Source organism: Mobula birostris, unplaced genomic scaffold (assembly GCF_030028105.1).
Source record: "Mobula birostris isolate sMobBir1 unplaced genomic scaffold, sMobBir1.hap1 scaffold_2627, whole genome shotgun sequence".
NCBI classification, from domain to species: Eukaryota; Metazoa; Chordata; class Chondrichthyes; order Myliobatiformes; family Myliobatidae; genus Mobula; species Mobula birostris.
In genome coordinates, this window is record NW_027275678.1 from 21,245 (window position 1) to 39,681 (window position 18,437).

General features: G+C 47.5%; 4 non-coding genes across 4 annotated transcripts; 2 read left to right on the forward strand and 2 right to left on the reverse strand.

The window, feature by feature from the left end:
• Nucleotides 1-2,345: 2,345 nt before the first annotated feature.
• trnas-gcu (transfer RNA serine (anticodon GCU)) lies at nt 2,346-2,427 on the reverse strand. Its single transcript has one exon. It is a non-coding gene; the product is annotated as a tRNA-Ser (tRNA).
• An 869-nt stretch (nt 2,428-3,296) lies between these two features.
• On the forward strand, nt 3,297-3,385 carry trnar-ucg (transfer RNA arginine (anticodon UCG)). The gene is given in 2 exon segments: nt 3,297-3,333; nt 3,350-3,385. It is a non-coding gene; the product is annotated as a tRNA-Arg (tRNA).
• Nucleotides 3,386-8,679: 5,294 nt separating this feature from the next.
• On the forward strand, nt 8,680-8,751 carry trnae-cuc (transfer RNA glutamic acid (anticodon CUC)). The gene has a single exon. It is a non-coding gene; the product is annotated as a tRNA-Glu (tRNA).
• Nucleotides 8,752-15,399: 6,648 nt separating this feature from the next.
• Nucleotides 15,400-15,481, reverse strand: trnas-uga (transfer RNA serine (anticodon UGA)). The gene has a single exon. It is a non-coding gene; the product is annotated as a tRNA-Ser (tRNA).
• Nucleotides 15,482-18,437: the final 2,956 nt, after the last annotated feature.

The following is an 18,437-nucleotide window of genomic DNA, read 5'->3' on the forward strand; positions in this document are numbered from 1 at the left end:
TCTTAGAAAGTATCCACCCCACATCCATTCTGTCAAGACCTTTCACCGTTCGGTATGTTCCAACGACGTCACAGCTCATGTTTCTGAATTCCGGTGAACACCGGGCCAGAGCCAACAGACCCTCTTCATATGACGAGCCATTAATGCCTGGAATCATTTTCGTAAACCAGGATTGAGCCCTCTCTAGTTTCGGCAAATCCTTTCTAAGCGAAGGAGCGCAGATCTGCTCACAACACTCAAAGTGCAGCCCTAACAGTGATATACAAAGTCTGAACCTTATATTAGATAGGGCGAGTGACCTCTTTCTAGAGCGTTCACTGGGTTATTTCTGTGGTGGCCAGCGAAACTGATTTCCCAAAGAATGGCCCTCCCTCTTTCCTCCCTTTCCCCGTTCGGAATCAGATGAATCTCGCCCTTATCGCTTTGTTAAACCTGGCTTGTACTGATACAATCAACGTAGACTTTCACTGCCGACGGGAAACTGCAGAATGACGCGCGAAGCAGCACCGGGTCAAAATGCCGAAAGGCATCCTCCCGGGGATTCACTGATATCGGACCCGAGGGAGCGGTGTGCGGTCAGTTAGATGAGTGAGAGTGGGGAGTGAGTGTGTGGATTCACAGATACCGGAGCCCGAGGGAGCGGTGTGCGGTCAGTTAGATGAGTGAGTGTGTGGATTCACAGATATCGGACCTGAGGGAGCGGTGTGCGGTCGGTTAGATGAGTGAGTGTGTGGATTCACAGATACCGGAGCCCGAGGGGGCGGTGTGCGGTCGGTTAGATGAGTGAGTGTGTGGATTCACAGATATCGGACCCGAGGGAGCGGTGTGCGGTCAGTTAGATGAGTGAGTGTGTGGATTCACAGATATCGGACCCGAGGGAGCGGTGTGCGGTCAGTTAGATGAGTGAGAGTGGGGAGTGAGTGTGTGGATTCACAGATACCGGAGCCCGAGGGGGCGGTGTGCGGTCAGTTAGATGAGTGAGTGTGTGGATTCACAGATATTGGACCCGAGGGAGCGGTGTGCGGTCAGTTAGATGAGTGAGTGTGGGGGTGTGCTCTGAGTTGCTACTCATGTGGATGTTTCTGGTGGGGTTCTGTGGTCGTTGAGCAGTTGGCGTCTGCTGAGCGTGAGGGGTCAGATGGGGGCTGCGGGAGCGGCTGACGTGCAGTTATGGGCCCACAGGATCAAGATTAGGTACCCTGGTCTTGTGTTGCTGCTCAAGCCAGTGCGGGAGCGGAGATGCAGCTTCAGTGAAGGTGGGGTGGTATGAGAACGGCTTCAGGGTCTGACGGGTGAGATATGGGCTGGGTGGTGTTCGATAGAGGTCTGCGGTCAGACCATGGAGAGGATTGTCATGTAGTGCTAGAGTCGAAGGCCAGCGGGCACAACCTCAGATAATGACGTCCCTTTAGAAAAGGACGAGAAGCAATTCCTGTAGACAGAAAGTTATGGATTTGTGGAATTTATTGCCACAGATAGCCGTAAAAGGCAAGTAACTGGGTATATTTAAAGCGGCGTTGGAGGAGGTGGACAGGTAGTAAGGATGTCAAATGTGACGAGGAGAAGGCAGGCGAATGGAGTTGAGAGGAATGATGTGTATGACCATGAGGCCATAAGACATAGGAGCAGAATTAGGCCGTCTGGCCCATCCAGTCTGCTTCGCCATTCAATCACGGCTGATCCTTTTTTTTAACTCCTCATGAACTCCAGTTCCTAGCCCTCTCCCCGTAACTTTGGTGCCATCTCCAATCAAAAACCTACCAATCTCTGCCATAAATACGCCCAACGACATGGCCTCCACAACTGGATGTGGCAATAAATTCCACAAATTTGCCACCCTTTGGCCAAAGAAATCTTTTTTTGAAAAGGCGCACTTCTATCCTGACTCTGTGCTCTCTCGTTCTAGACTCTCCCACCATGGTAATCACCCTTTCCACATCTACTCCGGCTAGTCCTTTCAACGTTCAAATAGCTTCAATGAGATCCCCTTCTCATCCTTCTGAATTCCAGCTAGTAGAGCCCCAGAGCCATCAATTATCCTTGTGAACGTCCTCTAGACTCTCTCCAATGCCAGCACATATTTCTAAAGATGAGGGACTCAAAACTGTTCACAAAACTGAAGGTGAGGCGTCAGCCGTGATCGAATGGCGGAGATCGTTCAGCCGAATAGCCTAATTTTGTTCCTATATCTTGTGGTATTGAGGCCAAATTTAGTGATAAATTAATGATGAATATTGCTTTTCATGACTCACATAACGAATTGTCTGGCGTCCCTGTGACAAAATTTGGAGGCTTGGATGTTTTAAAGTGACAGCTTCAAAGGTGGTCCCCCGTTTCACATGTCGCGACGAGGATGGGATTCGAACCCACGCGTGCAGAGCACAATGGATTAGCAGTCCATCGCCTTCACCTCTCGGCCACCTCGTCTGCTCTTCCCTCTGTTGTGTTCCGAAGTTCTGAATTTTTTCACAGCATTTAAAACTTCTGCTTAAGGTCCACACATGTGTGTTCAGATTCTATGCCGATTTACTTTGCTCGCTGTGCTTACCAGAATTCATGGAGGTGGATAAAGACAGTTTAGAGAGATTTGTTCATACCACAGGAAACACGGAATTAGTTATTTTATGCACTTTAGACGCTATGGACGCGTGGCATCAGTATCGATTCCGTGCTCTGTAACTCGGAGAAACTGTGAATGTTTTGAGTTGTAAAATGAGATAAATTTATGTTGAATTAAATAAGATTTCAATAGCTTTGTTAGCATGTTGCTCGATTTCAAGTAAACAGATATTATTGGAATTTGCCATTTGGTTCGAGAATGACGACTTTCCGTGTATTGGGCAAATGCAATCACCCGATAGTTTCCACATTACAGACACGATGACACGCTCTGCGCAGCCGCAGATCCGAACACCCGAACGCTTACCCGGCACAAACACATGGCGGCCCGGCTCTGGAATACCAAACCAACGGCTGAAATACCTAAAAAGAGATCGAGCTCACTCTATCAATGATGTATTGAATATGGTCGACCATTTTCTCTTATTCTAATCCCAGAATAAAACGCCGCTGCAAGAGACACTGGGATGTGCCTTTGAGAATTCCTTTCTGTGTGATAGAAACAGAATATTGAACAGCCCAGAGCAGGAATGAATGGAGAGATATTGACAACCGTGGCATAATGTTCACCTGGAATGAAATCACTGCATGCGAGTACTTTTAGCTCGGCGAGGAAATCATTCTACACGGGGAAACTCCTTGCAGCATTCAGCATGTTCCCCATTCTCACAGAATACGGCCGTGTGGCCTAATGGATAAGGCGTCTGACTTCGGTGCTTGGTTAGAAGTCATCAGAAGATTGCAGGTTCGAGTCCTGCCGCGGTCGTTTTGACAAACTGGCGGATTCGGTTCCATTCTGTCTCTCACTCTCTGCAGCATGGTTGTCTCAATTCCGCGTGGGGATTAATGGGAGTACTACACCCTCGGGGAAAGCGTAACGCCTCGTATTCGTTGTATGCAACATATAATATTATGTGTCTATTCCGTGTGTATTTCTGCAGACACTTTCATAAACAATTGGTTGGAGCTTCTCAGACGCTCAGGAGGAGCTGCTGCTGGGAAGGTGAAGTTTATTTCAGATTCACCTCCGTCTCCGAGCCCGCCTTATCGGCAAGAATTCATCACCCAGCGCTGACGATACATTCTCCTGTCTCCAACCCCCCTCCTCTTCCTGGTTCTCTCCCTGCTCTGGGATATCTTCATCACTAATTGCCAACTAGACATCAACCGCCTCAACATCAGAAATACTCACTTCTCCTCGAACTTTACCCCCTCTGAATACACTGCACCTCCAATCTCTCAGCACCAGTCCAAACCTTACCAACAATCCCGCAGACAGGGTGCTGCTGTTGTAGAGTGGCGGACTGACCTCCACCTTGCTGAGACACGGTGGTACCTCTCAGACACATCCTCATGCCTACACCTTGAATAATCCCGACTCCGGACGATCAGAGAACTGTCTCCGACATTATCACTGACATCACCAACTCTGGAGTACCTCCATTCCCTGTGGAAAACCCGTGGTTCTATTGCCCTGAACTGCTCTCTTCTACCTCCTACTCGATTCACAAGTCTGCATGTCTGGGTAGGCTCATTGTCTCTGCCTGCTCCTGCCCCACTGATCCTGTGTTCTCATCGCTCCAGTCCATCCTATGCCCCATTCTTCAGTCCCTTCCCACCGGCATTCCCAAACCTTCCCGTGCTCTCGATCTACTCACTAACTTTCAATTCCCTGGCCCTGACCGTCTCATTTTCTCTATGGATGTCCAGTGCCCCTATTAAAAGGGCCCTAAAACTTTCCACATTTCTCAAGGAAAGAACCAGCCAGTTTCCCTCCATCATCACCATCCTCCGTCTGACAGAACCGGTCCTCACAGCAACAGTTTCTCCTTCAGTTCCTCCCACTTACTCCAGATTCAGTGTGTAGCCATGGACACTGGCATAGGTCTCGGATATGTCTCCCTTTTCGTTGGCTAAGTAAAACAGTCCATGTACCAAACCTTCCCCGGTAATACACCCCAACGCTTCCACCGCTACATCGACGAATGTATTGCTGCCGCTTCATGCACTCACGCTGAGCTCGACATTTTCACCCATTTTGCCTCCAACTTCCACCCTGCCCTTAAACGTCTCACTCAATGCGATCAAGACAATGGAAGGAGACACCAGAGGGTCCATGTGCCAGTCCTCATCAGAGGATCAGAGAGGGACAGCAACTTCAAATTCCCAGGTGTTACTATTTCAGTGGATTTGTCCTGTACCCATCACAAGTGCAATTGCGAAGAAAGCACGGCAGCGCCTCTGGTTTCCTAGGAGCTTGCGGAGATCGGCATGACACCTAGAACGTTGACATTTTTCTATTGATGTGTGATGCAGAGTGTGGTGACTGGCAGCATCATGGCTTGGTGTGGAAACATTAATATCATTGAACGTAAGTTCCTACAGAATGTGGTGGATTCGGCCCAGTACATGTCCGGTACACGCTCCCACCACTGAGCACATCTCTGTCTGGGGACTTTGCCATTGCTCATTTGGTGGCTGGTGGGCGCTGATGCGTTTTGCTGAAACGTTGGGGGGCGGAATTGATCCTGTGCTGCTGGTTGTGTTGATTTATTATTCTCCTCAACCCCCATTACCTGTTCTGCCTGTGACCTTTGACACCCTGACTGATCAGAAACCTATCAACGTTTGTTTTATAAAATCCCAGTTACTCCACCTTTACAGCCGTCCATAGCAATGAGTTCCCCAGATTCACCACTCTGATGGCAGAATTTTATCCTCATGTTTCTTCTAAAGGGGCACCCTTCAATTCTGAGTCAGTGCCATCTGGTCCTAGACTCCCTTCACCACGTGAATTATTCCCACCACATCCACACTGTCACCGCCTTTCAATATTCTATAGTTGTCAATAATATGCACTCACATTTATCAAACGCCTCTCACGCGCAAACCCTTTAATTTCGGGATCATATCGTCCCCATGGCATCATCAATGGTGACGGGAGAGGTTCCAGAGGATTGAAGGTTGGCAGGTATTGTTCCCTCATTCATAAAATGGAGTAGAGATCGCCCAGGAAATTACAGACCAGTGAGGCTTACTTCAGCGGTTGGTAAGTTGATGGAAAAGATCCTGAGAGGCAGGCTTTATGAACATTTGGAGAGGCATAATATGATTAGGAATAGACAGCATGGCTTTGTGAAAGGCCGGTCGTGCCTTACAAGCCTCACTGAATTTTTTGAGGATGTGACTAAATACATTGATGAAGGTAGAGCAGTAGATGTAGTGTATATGGATTTTAGTAAGGCATTTGATAAGGTACTCCATGCAAGGCTTATTGACAAAGTAAGGAGATATGGGATCCAAGGGGACATTGTTTTGTGGATCAGAATTAGCTTGCCCACAGAAGCGAAACAGAGGTTGTAGACGAGTCATGGAGGTCTGTGACCAGTGGTATGCCTCGGGGTTCTGTTCTGGGACCCCTACTCTTCGTGATTTTTATAAATAACCTGGATGAGGAAGTGGAGGGATCTGTTAGTAAATGTGCTGATGCACGAAGGTTGGGGGTGTTGTGGACAGTGTGGAGGCCTGTCAGCGGGTCATCGATAGTATGCAAAACTGGGCTGAGAAGTGGCAGATGGAGCTTAACCCAGATAAGTGTGAGGGGATGTTGCCGGAAGGGCGTTAGGTAACGTTCAGCCGGCTAAGGAGCTCCATTCCGGATTTGCTGTCTGTGTTTACTCCCGTAGCGTTCGTCTCTCCCAAGGCTGCCCAAAAGGCCGTGGGGCTATTTACCCATAGCTGGGGATCTGTTCACGAGCACCAGGGCGCGTCCACACACCGGCGGGCCTGCGAGCCACGTGTGCGGGAGCCAGACGTCCTCTCTGCCCTTTGTAGTTCAGCCTGAGTCCGAAAGTAGTTCAGTTTCCCTGTGTCGCCAGCGAGTAGGCACGATATGAGGCTTCCTGTTGGAAAGGCTATAGACTGGCAGGGAGAGAATTACACGTTCAGCTCTCCTTTTCTCCTTGTCAAAAGTGAGAGCCACAAACACTACCCACTACACTATCACACTAGAAACGTTACAACAACCATATTGACACATATCTGTGACCCTGATGATATTATGCACCTTGTGAGTGTCACCCCTCAGCGGCTTATATAGCAGGGAGAAATCTCTCAGCTTAGCCAACCTATCCTTATAGCTCAAATCAAGTGTTCCAGGATACATTCTCATGAAACGTACCCGGTACACTTTCCAGCCTAATGGCATCCTTCCTATGCCTTGTCTACGTGTATATGTATCCACCGGCTTGGTTCATCCAATTCTGCAAAATTTCCAATGTTCTGCCATTTACTCTGCAAGAACTGCCCTGCCTTAACTTTACAAAGTGCTACATTTTATCATGTTAAATTCCACCTGCGATTCATTGAACCCTTTCTAAGTTGGTCTGGATCTCTTTGTAAGCTTGGACAATCCACTTCTTTGTCCAAGACACCACCAATACTGATGTCATTTACAAATTTAGGAGCCGGCTGATTATATTTAATGAGCCTCCGCCTGTTTAAATGCTGATTGATTGCAACACCCGCATCCCCTCCTGTAACCCTGCCAACAGCGCTGTTAAACTCAATAGCCACCATTTCATGCATCGTTATTCAATTTACTGTACAGATCAAAGACAGATCGTATTTAACCATGATGTGCGAGGTAATGCATTTTGTAGGCTCAAGTAAGAGCGGGATGTCTACATTATTGATAAGGCTTTAGGGATTTTGAGATTTGAGTGTAATTCCAAAATCCACGATGACACTGGCGATACACGTGACGTATTGCTGACAGCTCGCAAAATGTCCAGATATATTTCTTCTGAACCACTGTCGCTGCAATCTGAAACCTCTAATTTCTCCCTAAGAAACGTACACTTGAGCTACCTAAATAAACTGGTAATCTAATGAGCTCCTGAAGGACCAGGTGGACTTGACTCTCGGGAATGCAGGTGCGGGATCTTTCAGCGATCAGCCATTACCTTTGCCGGAAAAGAGGTCAGTTCGGAAGACTTCAAGCCAGACTACATCGCCGGGTTATAAATACTCGGCGATGTAGTCTGAGATACTCTACCTGGCATCTTCTTAGCCAAAGGCCAATTACTTGAAAACACGATACATTACATAAGCGGAACATTGCTGTTTCGCAGGTAAATGAGGGACTGCTGTCTTCTCTGTTTCATGGAGACATGGCTCAGTTCAGTGGAACAGCCGGAAGGCTTCTCAATGTACCGTTCTGATAAGGGAAGAAGCTATTATGGTGGTGGTGAGGGGGGTGTTGTTTCATGATAGGTTCTTCATGCTCTCTGTAAATAGCGGTCTCGTCACTCCCCTGTTCTCCCAACCACAACATCCAATGATTAAGTTCTGTCGGTGCTACTTACCGAGAGGGTTCTCCTCATTGATCCGGACAGCGACTATACATACCGCCAGAGCAGATGCTAAGCAAGCATACCATGTATTGAGTGTCGCGATCAGCAAACAAGGAACTGCCTACCCTGAGGACTTTCACATCATTGCAGGGGTTTCTATCAGGCTTATTTAGAGAAATCTAGGCTTATTTGCCATCAGCACATCATTCCCAGTGCCAGGGGCTCCCGCACACTCGATCACTGTTGGAGCACGATCAGGAAAGCCTACCGTTCCATCCCCAGACCATATTTCGAGCATTCTGAACGTCTGGTTTTCTTTCTCCTACCTCCATCCCGGCGGAGGGTAAGGAACAAGACACCAGATAAATCGGCAACAATGATGTGGTCGCGGGAATCGTAGGGCCGACTACTGAATTGCTTCGAGGCGATAGACAGAAATAAAAATGACCCAGGGCTCATAAGAGAATCTGAATGTCACAATCTTTATAAAGACACTGAGAACGAGTGTTTACCACTGAGTCATTCAGAGTCCAGAGTGTTCCTTAACCAGAAGCACTGGATGAACAGGAGATCTGCAAACTGCTGAGTGGTAGATTCTTGGCAATATTTATCACATTTATTCATTGCTATTATTAATCTATAGGTTTTGTTTTATAGTTTGCCCATTTGATAGTTGTCTATTGTTGTGTGCAGCACTTTATCAGCTTCCCTGGTGGTCTAGTGGTTAGGATTCTGCGCTCTCACCGCCGCGGCCTGGGTTCGATACCCGGTCAGGGAATTGAAATACAGCCTGCTGTAATTTAATGTGCTAATTTTTAAACCATCGTATGGATTAACTTGTTTCCACAACAACCCCATTCCTGTCACTCGATAAAACCACAAAATACAGGACCATAATTAGGATTAGGCCGTTTAGCCCATCGGGGTTGTTTCGACATTTCCTCTCAGCCCCATTCTCCTGCTTTCTACTTGTATCATTTCATGCCCTGATCAATCAAGAATCTATCGATCTCTGACAAATATACAGAAAGACTTGGACTCCACAGGGGCCTGTGGCAACGAATTCGACAGATTCACCACTCACTCCTCGTCTGTTCTGAAAGGATGCTCCCCTACCCCGAGGCTGCGTCCTCTGGTCTTAGATTCTCCCACCATAGGAAACATCCTCTCAGCATCAGCCCCTATCAAGGCCTTTCGCCATTCGATAGGCTTCAATGAGTGGCCGCACAATCTACTGAATTCCAGTGAAAGCAGGCCCGGCGCCGGCAAACGCTCTTCAAATCAGCAGCCATTCCATCCTAGCATAATTTCTCTGAATCTCCTTTGAACCCTCTCCAGCTTCAGCAATACTTTCTCAGCTAAGGGAATTAAAACTGCTTACAATACTTCAAGCGAGGACTCGCCAGTTCTTCACAAAGTCTCTGAATCACATCCTTGCTTTATGTTCTAGACCTCTTGAAATGAAAGCAAACATCGCATTTATCTTCCTCACCACAAACTGAAACTACAAATTAACCTCTGGGACATGCAGGTCTGTACGTCGCAATGGAAGGCCTGTACATGGACCCTGAGCACCTCAGTCTTCTTGTTTGCATTTTCTCTCCTTTTAGAAATTGTGCTCCTTCATTTCTTTTATGAAAGTGTATGACCATAACTCTCCCTGCACTGCATCCCATCTGCCACTTCTTTGTCCATTCTGCCAATCTAAGTTCTTCTGTAGCATGTCTACCCCGGGAAGGACCTCCTGCTCGTTTCGCTCTGAAGGAGCTGTACATGGTGAGTGGAGTGACTCGACCATTCCAGTACCCCCGAGAAGGACCTCCTGCTCGTTTCGCTCTGAAGGATCTGTACACGGCGAGTGGAGTGATTCGACCATTCCAGTACCCCCGGGAAGGAGCTCCTGCTCGTTTCGCTCTGAAGAATCTGTACACGGTGAGTGGAGTGATTCGACCAGTCCAGGTGCCAGGTCCCTGCACTGGAACTGTTGGAATGTTTCATTAGTTTCATCTGCTTTACTGGTGAGATCACAGACTGTTTCATGACAATATTCTGTGCCCATTTTGCGCTCGTGTAAGCTTCTTCATCTAATCTATTTGCCATTTGTCTGTATGTGCACCAGCAGGACACGTTTAATTAGAAAGAGGGCAGTCAGCATACCAGTGTCTACTCTGATTCTGACTAGTGGTGGTTGATCGAAGTCTTCTTGTTTACACATTCATCCCGGTGGTGAACGCATTGTACCGCATTGCTCGTAAGAAGTGGAAAGTGAGTCAGAGGCAATATCAAAGTTACTGGTGAACGCAGCAGGCCAGGCAGCATCTCTAGGAAGAGGTACAGTCGACGTTTCAGGCCGAGACCCTTTGTCAGGGTAACTGAAGGAAGAGTTACTAAGAGATTTTGGTAGAAACTGGAAGTGCGAGGTGTGGGAACTATAAGGTTGGTAGCAGTGGCTGGGAGATCCCCTGAGCGGATAAAATCGGTGATGGTGTGGGAGGCAATGGCCTGGTGCTCCTTAGTGGGGTCACGATCGAGGGGTAAATAAGAGGAGGAATCCGCGAGTTGTCGCTGTGCCTCGGCAACGTAGAGGTCAGTACGCCAGACTACAACAGCACCCCACTTATCGGCGGGTTTAATAATAAGGTTAGGATTAGTGCGGAGGGATTGGAGAGCAGAGCATTCCGAAGGAGTGAGGTTGGAATGGGAACAAGGTGCGGTGAAGTCGAGGCGGTTGATGTCCCGTCGGCAGTTAGCGATAAAGAGATCCAGAGCAGGCAGAAGATCAGAGCGGGGTGTTCATGAAGAAGAGGAGGGTTGAAGACGGGAGAAGGGGTCATCGGTGGGGGTGGAAGCGTGCTTGCCGAAGAAGTAGGCTCGCAGACGGAGACGGCGGAAGAAAAGTTCCGCATCGTGGCGAACACGGAACTCGCTGAGGTGTGGGCGAAGGGGGACAAACGTGAGGCCCTTACCGAGGACAGAGCGTTCTGCCTCCGACAGGTGAAGTTCGGAGGGATGGTAAATCTCTTACTGACTCTTCCTTCAGTTAGTCCTGACGAAGGGTCTCGGCCTGAAACGTCGACTGTACCTCTTCCCTGAGATGCTGCCTGGCCTGCTGCGTTCACCAGCAACTTTGATGTGGGTTGCTTGAATTTCCAGCATCTGTAGAATCCCTGTTGTTCAGAGACAATATGATTGCTGAGCAATATGACAGCATCTCCATCACCTGATCAGAGCGGTAGTCGGCTCAGTAACCACGCATGCGTCTTTGCCATTGCTCTGACATATGATGTCTATCCAGCGATATCTGACATATTCCACTGATACGAGTCGTGAAGAATTGATGAATTGATAGAGGGTCTTCGACTCAAAGAACCATTCCGACCAGCTTTCCCACCAGAGTAAGTCCCAGTTTCCTGCGTGCAGACCATATTCCTCCAAGGCCCGCCCTTCCGTGAAACTGTTCTACCTGCCTGATCTACTTCTTCTGGCAGCTCATTCCGCAAATTTACTAAAGTCTTCGTGAAAACTTTGCTGCCCATGTTCCTTTCAAATATTCCAATTTCAAACAAATTGGTCTCCTTTGCACAGAAAAAACAAACAGACTGTTAACATTCATCTTACCTCTGTTTTAAACCGCATTCTTCTCGTCTTGGAATGAGCAAATGACAGGCTTGGACAAACTCTTTATATAACCCAGTTCTCCTTGTCCTGAAAACTTCATTGCATAACTTGCACTGTTTACAGTTTAACGGCCTATTTTCTATAATAGAGCGTCCGGAACTATACATGGCACTCTATACACAACCTCAACAATGTCCTATCATAATGTCCTATTTTACGTTCCTTCCTGTTGCTCTGAATGAGGAAGGCCGGAATGAGAAACGGCTTTTCACTATACTATCGAAATCAGCGAACGGTGAGCTTCTGCCTCTGGGTGCCTCGTGTCAACTGTACTCCGTAATGCAGCACAAGTGCTTTGAAAGTTTTATTTCCAAAATGCACGATGTTAGATTTATCTGCATTGGAATCCATTCACCATACATCTGTCACTTCTCTAACTGAACCAGCATTCACTTGTAACCAACAGCAACCTCCCCCAGTATCAACAGCACCCCCTAATTTTGTGTCATACAAAACATCCTGATCAAGACGCGGTTTCGCATCAAAATTACCGACAGAAATAACGATTAACGAACAACAGCGACCACTGTGTCATACCAAAAGTCTCCCATATCGAGCTGACTACCACACACCCTCAATGGCACCCTCCAGTTTCTTCCCAACTCTTGCCCCATTCTTAGCTCCCCACACCGGTCATCTACCCTCTACGTTCAGTTCAGCGGCAGTGTGTGGATCGGAAATGTGTGCTACCTCTTTCCGTCCAGAGATGTTCCCTGACCCGCTGCCCACTGTTCCTGCAGCGATTCGTTATTTGCTCTATATGACATATGCTTGACAAGGAGAACATGACTTTGAAAAAAAATATCGCAGGTGCAGTCTCAATAAAGCCCGAAATAACTGTGCGAGGTCTTACAGACAATAACTTACAATAAATACAATGTATAATTTTGATCTTCATCACTACTCACTGCACCTCAATCCCTCGCCTGTTCAACACACTCAGAGATGCTGTGTCTCTGTAGAAGAGGGGGACCATACATTGTCCACATTGGACTCCACGGCGGGAGGAGAAGATGGCAGCGTGCGCAGCTGTCCGGTGAAAAATGATATCGTATCTGTTAAATAGGAGCCGTGGGCAATTCTGATTTGATGGAGAATGGACGTGAAAGCACAGAGGAACATCTGGAAAAAAATTCTGAAACGCCCGTCTGCTGATGTCGTTACTTTGTAGTCAGGAATCTTTCGGAGGGTAGGCCTCAAAATCCCCGGCCTTACCTGCTTTTGACGACCGAGAAGGAGGTCGAATCGTTTGGCAGAGATGCCGCTCAGTTACTCGGTGTCGGAGAGCTGATCAGAGCTCGAGGTTTTCGGATGACTCAGAGTCGAATTGTAGTCGGCATGGCAGGGACAGATTTTCTTCTTTCTCCCATCTGCGTGAGATGTGGGACATTTGAGAAACTTTGAACTTTACTGTGCTCACGGACTTCTTCATCAAGTTATGGTACTGTTACACTGTTTGTAACTATATGTATAATTATGTGGTTTTGTCAGTTTTTTCGGTCTTGGTTTGTCCTGTGATTTGTGACATCACACCAGAGGAAATAATGTATCATTTCTTAATGCATGCATTACTAAATGACAATAAAAGGGGACAATGTGTCTTCATAATCTAATCACTCAGTCTGACTACATCACCTTGACTCATCTGGACGGGATCATCGCTGCTCAAATCTCAGTGAGTATTGTCTGGTCCAGTCGGGTTTATTGCCGTGTGTGCCCAGAGACGGTGAGGTACAGGTACAATGAAACATTTGCAGCATCGTTGCAGGCTGGAAGAGACAGAGACATAAATCATAGAATTCTGCATCATTGGCAAAAGATAGATGCCATCGTGTGCCATTTTCAGACTTGGAAATGATTCCTCGGGCAAACTGATGACATAGATTGGGAATAACTGATCTTCAATCATCGGTCCCTATTATATCTACTGGGATAGCATGCAGGCCCAAGAAAGGCCTGTTTACTCCTTTTCTTTAAACACACAGACAACAGAAAGAAGGGCAAGACTCTAATCCTCTTCAGCCAGCCCTGACATTCAATAACATCAGGCTGGTCCAAACCTGCTCCCATCCTACTCCCCATACCACACTTGCCGGTCAAAAGTCCTCCAGCAAATCTTCTTCCGTCTCCCTAGGTGAGAGGAGATAAATTTCTGTCGTCCGCTTTTATTTCAGCGCCCTGATAACGCCACCAGCTTCCGATAGAAGCATATGGGTATAAATGTTAAAAAAAACGGGACATTGTTCTGAGATTTTGATCAGGATTGAGAGGACTTTGGGGAGGCAAAACCAGTCAGGGTCTGTGGGTGAGAACAACCCCTGGGTGAAACCGTTTTCCGCCATTGGGTAACATATTAGATTGACATCTGCACACACCAATGGGAGCTAGGTATGTTGCATGTCTTTGACGATGATTGGTTTGTGGGTTGCTGGCTGATGACGGGGGTGTGCACAGTCGTTGCACCACACCGGTGACAACCGGCGAGGGTGATATTGACGGAAGATCAGTGAACCTGCTTGTGTACGGCAATGTACGGTCGCTCGCTGGGCAGGAGTGCAATGGGGAGTCTGTAGAGCGAGTGACATGAAACTGCGAAAGCTTTTCCCTTTCATGGACCCGTCTGCCCTGTTTAGCGACTGAGCCATAATCTCAATACCCTCCCACCCTCGGCTAGACAGCATTTCTTATTGAAATACTTCAATATTTTATTGGTTCAAACTTCAATTCTTTTTCAGTTAAATTTCACATAGTGTTCGTGTCTTAACGGAGCACTGAACCAAAGTTCCGGGAAAAGATTTATTGGAAAATCGGAACTCCTTCATGTCATGTTACCTGTTCGCTCGTACGTTTCAGCACCGGTTCATATCTCCACCCCTAAACTCCACCCCAGCTGTGTTGTAAAGGAATAACTATAAACTTTCCAACCCAATCACGCAGTCCTTTCACTGAACTCAAACATTGATTATTGATTGCTAAACGCTTGCTTTAGCCTTGTGAGGGAAGTGTGGGATTTACCAATTTCATGTTCACTTTTGGCCACCGTTTTCCTCATATTGTTTTCTTGATCATCAGAATATGTCACGCCACTGAGAAAACGAAATGGATTTTTCTGTCCCTTCATTTAAACTTAGAAGCTGGAGGGCTCGTTAAGTATGTCACCGTTCGGACGGAGGAGGAGAAATGGTTCATGCGTTTACACATGATCCTTCAACAGAGGGAGCAAGAGCGGGCACTACATTAATACTTATTGATGGTACTTCTCCCAGTTTCTTCAATTATAAAGACAATTAATATTAAATTGGTGTCATTAATTCTTAAAATTCCAAAGGTACTGCTGATTTGACTGCAGGAATTCTGCTCAGTTCGATAAATCGTCCACAGTCCAGCTGAAGGAAGTAGGTTGGTGAACGAAGTGAGGCGCTCTGTATCCATACAGCTGTAGAACTCACCGACATCAATCGCTCTGTTTCTACTCGAAACCTATTGTTAGATACCCGGTTGAAAAATAACAATAACTTCGCTAAGTAAACCCGACGAGAAAGGGTTGTTTAAGCTGCTTCACGGAGATTGATCAGAGTCGGAGTAGAAATGAACTCTGAACACGGAGAAGAAATGCAACAGTATTGAAAGAGTGTAAAAATCTTAAAGTCTGCCGCCTGGACTTGGCAGAGAGTGTAGCGTTCAGAAAGCAGCCAGGGAGTAATTGCCAGGCAGCTGGAGTTCTGGTCCCTGATGGCTGTAGAGTGAGCGCTGCGAGCAGGGCTCGAACCTGCGTGGGGAATCCTCATTGGATTTCAAGTCCAACGCCTTAACCACTCGGCCATCGCAGCTCCATCTATGTTAGTTACCCACCGCAGCACTGCATCTGAAGCGAGGGTTGAACATAATTTATTTTCGGTGATGGCAATGATGAATTATCATTCCGACACAAACAGTATAATTGGACAATTTGGGAATATTGTTGCAAGACTGGTAGGTCAGAACGTGAGTGTAGAGGGATAACGTTGGCGTTAGTATTGCAAATGAAGGAGATTTCCACTGTTGGGGATAAAGGTCAGGATTAGAATCAGGTTTATTATGACGGAAATATGTTCTTTTTTTGTTTTTTTGTGGAGAAACCTATACCGTGGTCCTTCCCCACCGGGCCCTTGCGGTGGCTGCACCGAGTTTCAGTGCGTCCCTCAGCACGTACTCCTGCGGCCGAGAGTGTGCCAGTCGGCAGCATTCTCCCACGGACATCTCCATGTGCTGGTAGATCATCAAGTTTCGGGCCGACCAAAGAGCGTCTTTCACCGAGTTGATGATCTGCCAGCAGCACCGGATGTTGGTCTCCGTGTGCGTCCCCGGGAACAGCCCGTAGATCAGAGAGTCCTCTGTTACGCAGCTGCTGGGGATGAAACGTGACACTAGCCCGTCCATCCTCCTCTACACCCTCTTTGCGAACTGGCAGTGTGCAAAGAGGTGGGTCACAGACTCCTCCTCACTGCAGTCCTCCCGTGGGCAGTGGGGTGCGGAGACGACGTTCTGGGCGTACAGGAGGGCTCTGACTGGGAGGGCCTCTCTCATCGCCAGCCAGGCGAGGTCTTGGTGTCTGTTGGTGAGATCTGGCAATGAGGCATTTTGCCAGATGAACTGGACAGTCTGCTCAGGGAACCACCCCACTGTGTCCATCACGTCCTTCTCCTGCAGTGCCTGCAGGACACTTCGTGCCGACCACTGCCTGATGACCCTGTGGTCAAAGGCGTTCTCCTGGAAGAACTTTGCTACGTAGGACAGGTATGCCGGCAACGACCAGCTGACTGGGGCGTTGCGCGGGAGTGGGGCCAGACCCATCCTTCGTAGCCAGGGTGACAGGTAGAACCTGGGCACAGAGTGGTACTTGGTGCCCACATACCTGGGTTCTACACACAACCTGATGCAGCCACACACGAAGCTGGCCATCAGGGTGAGGGCGACATTTGGGACGTTCTTGCCCCCGTTGTCCAGGGACTTGTGCATGACGGTCCGTCTCACCCGCTCCATCTTGGATCCCCAGACGAATCTGAAGACAGCCCGGGTGATTTTCGAGCTGCAGGAGCTGGGGACGGGCCAGACCTGCACCAAGTACAGCAGCCCTGAGAGCACCTCACACCTGATGACCAGGTTCTTGCCCATTATCGACAGGGAGCGCCCTCCCCACAGTCCCAGTTTCTGTTTCACCTTGGCAGTCCGCTCCTGCCGATTCAATGAGATGCCCCTGCAGTGAGCACAGGCACGGAGCTATCAAACTCAAACACCAGGAAATCTGCAGATGCTGGAATTTCAAGCAACACACATCAAAGTTGCTGGTGAACGCAGCAGGCCAGGAAGCGTCTATGGGAAGAGGTACAGTCGACATTTCGGGCCGAGACCCTTCGTCAGGACTAACTGAAAGAAGAGCTAGTAAGAGATTTGAAAGTGGAAGGGGGAGGGGGAGATCCAAAATGATAGAAGAAGACAGGAGGGGGAGGGATGGAGCCAAGAGCTGGACAGGTGATAGGCAAAAGGGATATGACAGGATCATGGGACAGGAGGCCCAGGGAGAAAGACAATGTGGGGGGAACCCCAGTGAATGGGCAAGGGGTATAGTGAGAGGGATAGAGGGAGAAAAAGGAGAGAGAGAAAAAGAATGTGTGTATAGAAATAAATAACGGATGGTGTACGAGGGGGAGGTGGGGCATTAGCAGAAGTTTGAGAAGTCAGTGTTCATGCCATCAGTTTGGAGGCTACCCAGACGGGATATAAGGTGTTGTTCCTCCAACCTGAGTGTGGCTTCATCTTTACAGTAGAGGAGGCCGTGGATAGACATGTCAGAATGGGAATGGGATGTGGAATTAAAATGTGTGGCCACTGGGAGATCCTGCTTTCTCTGGGGGACAGAGCGTAGATGTTCAGCAAAGCGGTCTCCCAGTCTGCGTCGGGTCTCGCCAATATATAGAAGGCCACATCGGGAGCACCGGACACAGTATATCACCCCAGCCGACTCACAAGTGAAGTGTCGCCTCACCTGGAAGGACTGTCTGGGGCCCTGAATGGTGGTAAGGGCATGTGTAGCACTTGTTCTGCTTGCAAGGATAAGTGCCAGGAGGGAGATCGGTGGGGAGGGATGGGGAGATGCAGGGATCGCTCCCTGCATGACTCCCTTGTTCACTCTCGCCTCCCTTTTATTTATATGTCTGAAAAATTGATATTTTCATCTCTATTATTTTCCATTTCAACTTTCCTCTTACCAATTATTAATTGTCTTCTTTGGAATTCTATGTACCACTTTGATTTGTAATAAAGAATGACGAGCACATAATGATGAAGAATAAATCAATTTTAAAATAATCTTCCAGCTCTCATCAGATATGAAAATCTGTAAATCCTTTTCCCAGTCTCCTTTAATTTTATCTAAAGAGGCCATTTTCAGTCTCGACGGCAGACTGTAAGATATTGAACCGTTATCAAAGGGTTTCAAATTAAAAATTGTATCTAATATATTCTTATCTGGACTTGTAGGAAATGTAAGTAATTGAGATCTTAAAAAAAATCTCTAATCTGTAAGTATCAAAAAAAATGAGTGTTGGGAAGTTTAAATTTCATTGAAAGTTGCACAAAAGAAGCAAGTTTCCCTCCATTAAACAAATCCTGAAATCGTTTAATACCCAATCTATTCCATTCTTTAGAAGATGAGTCAATTAACGATGGTTTCAAAAACAATTAGAAAGTATGGGACTTGAGAGGGAAAATCTCAATAAACCAAAATGATTTCTAAACTGCAACCAA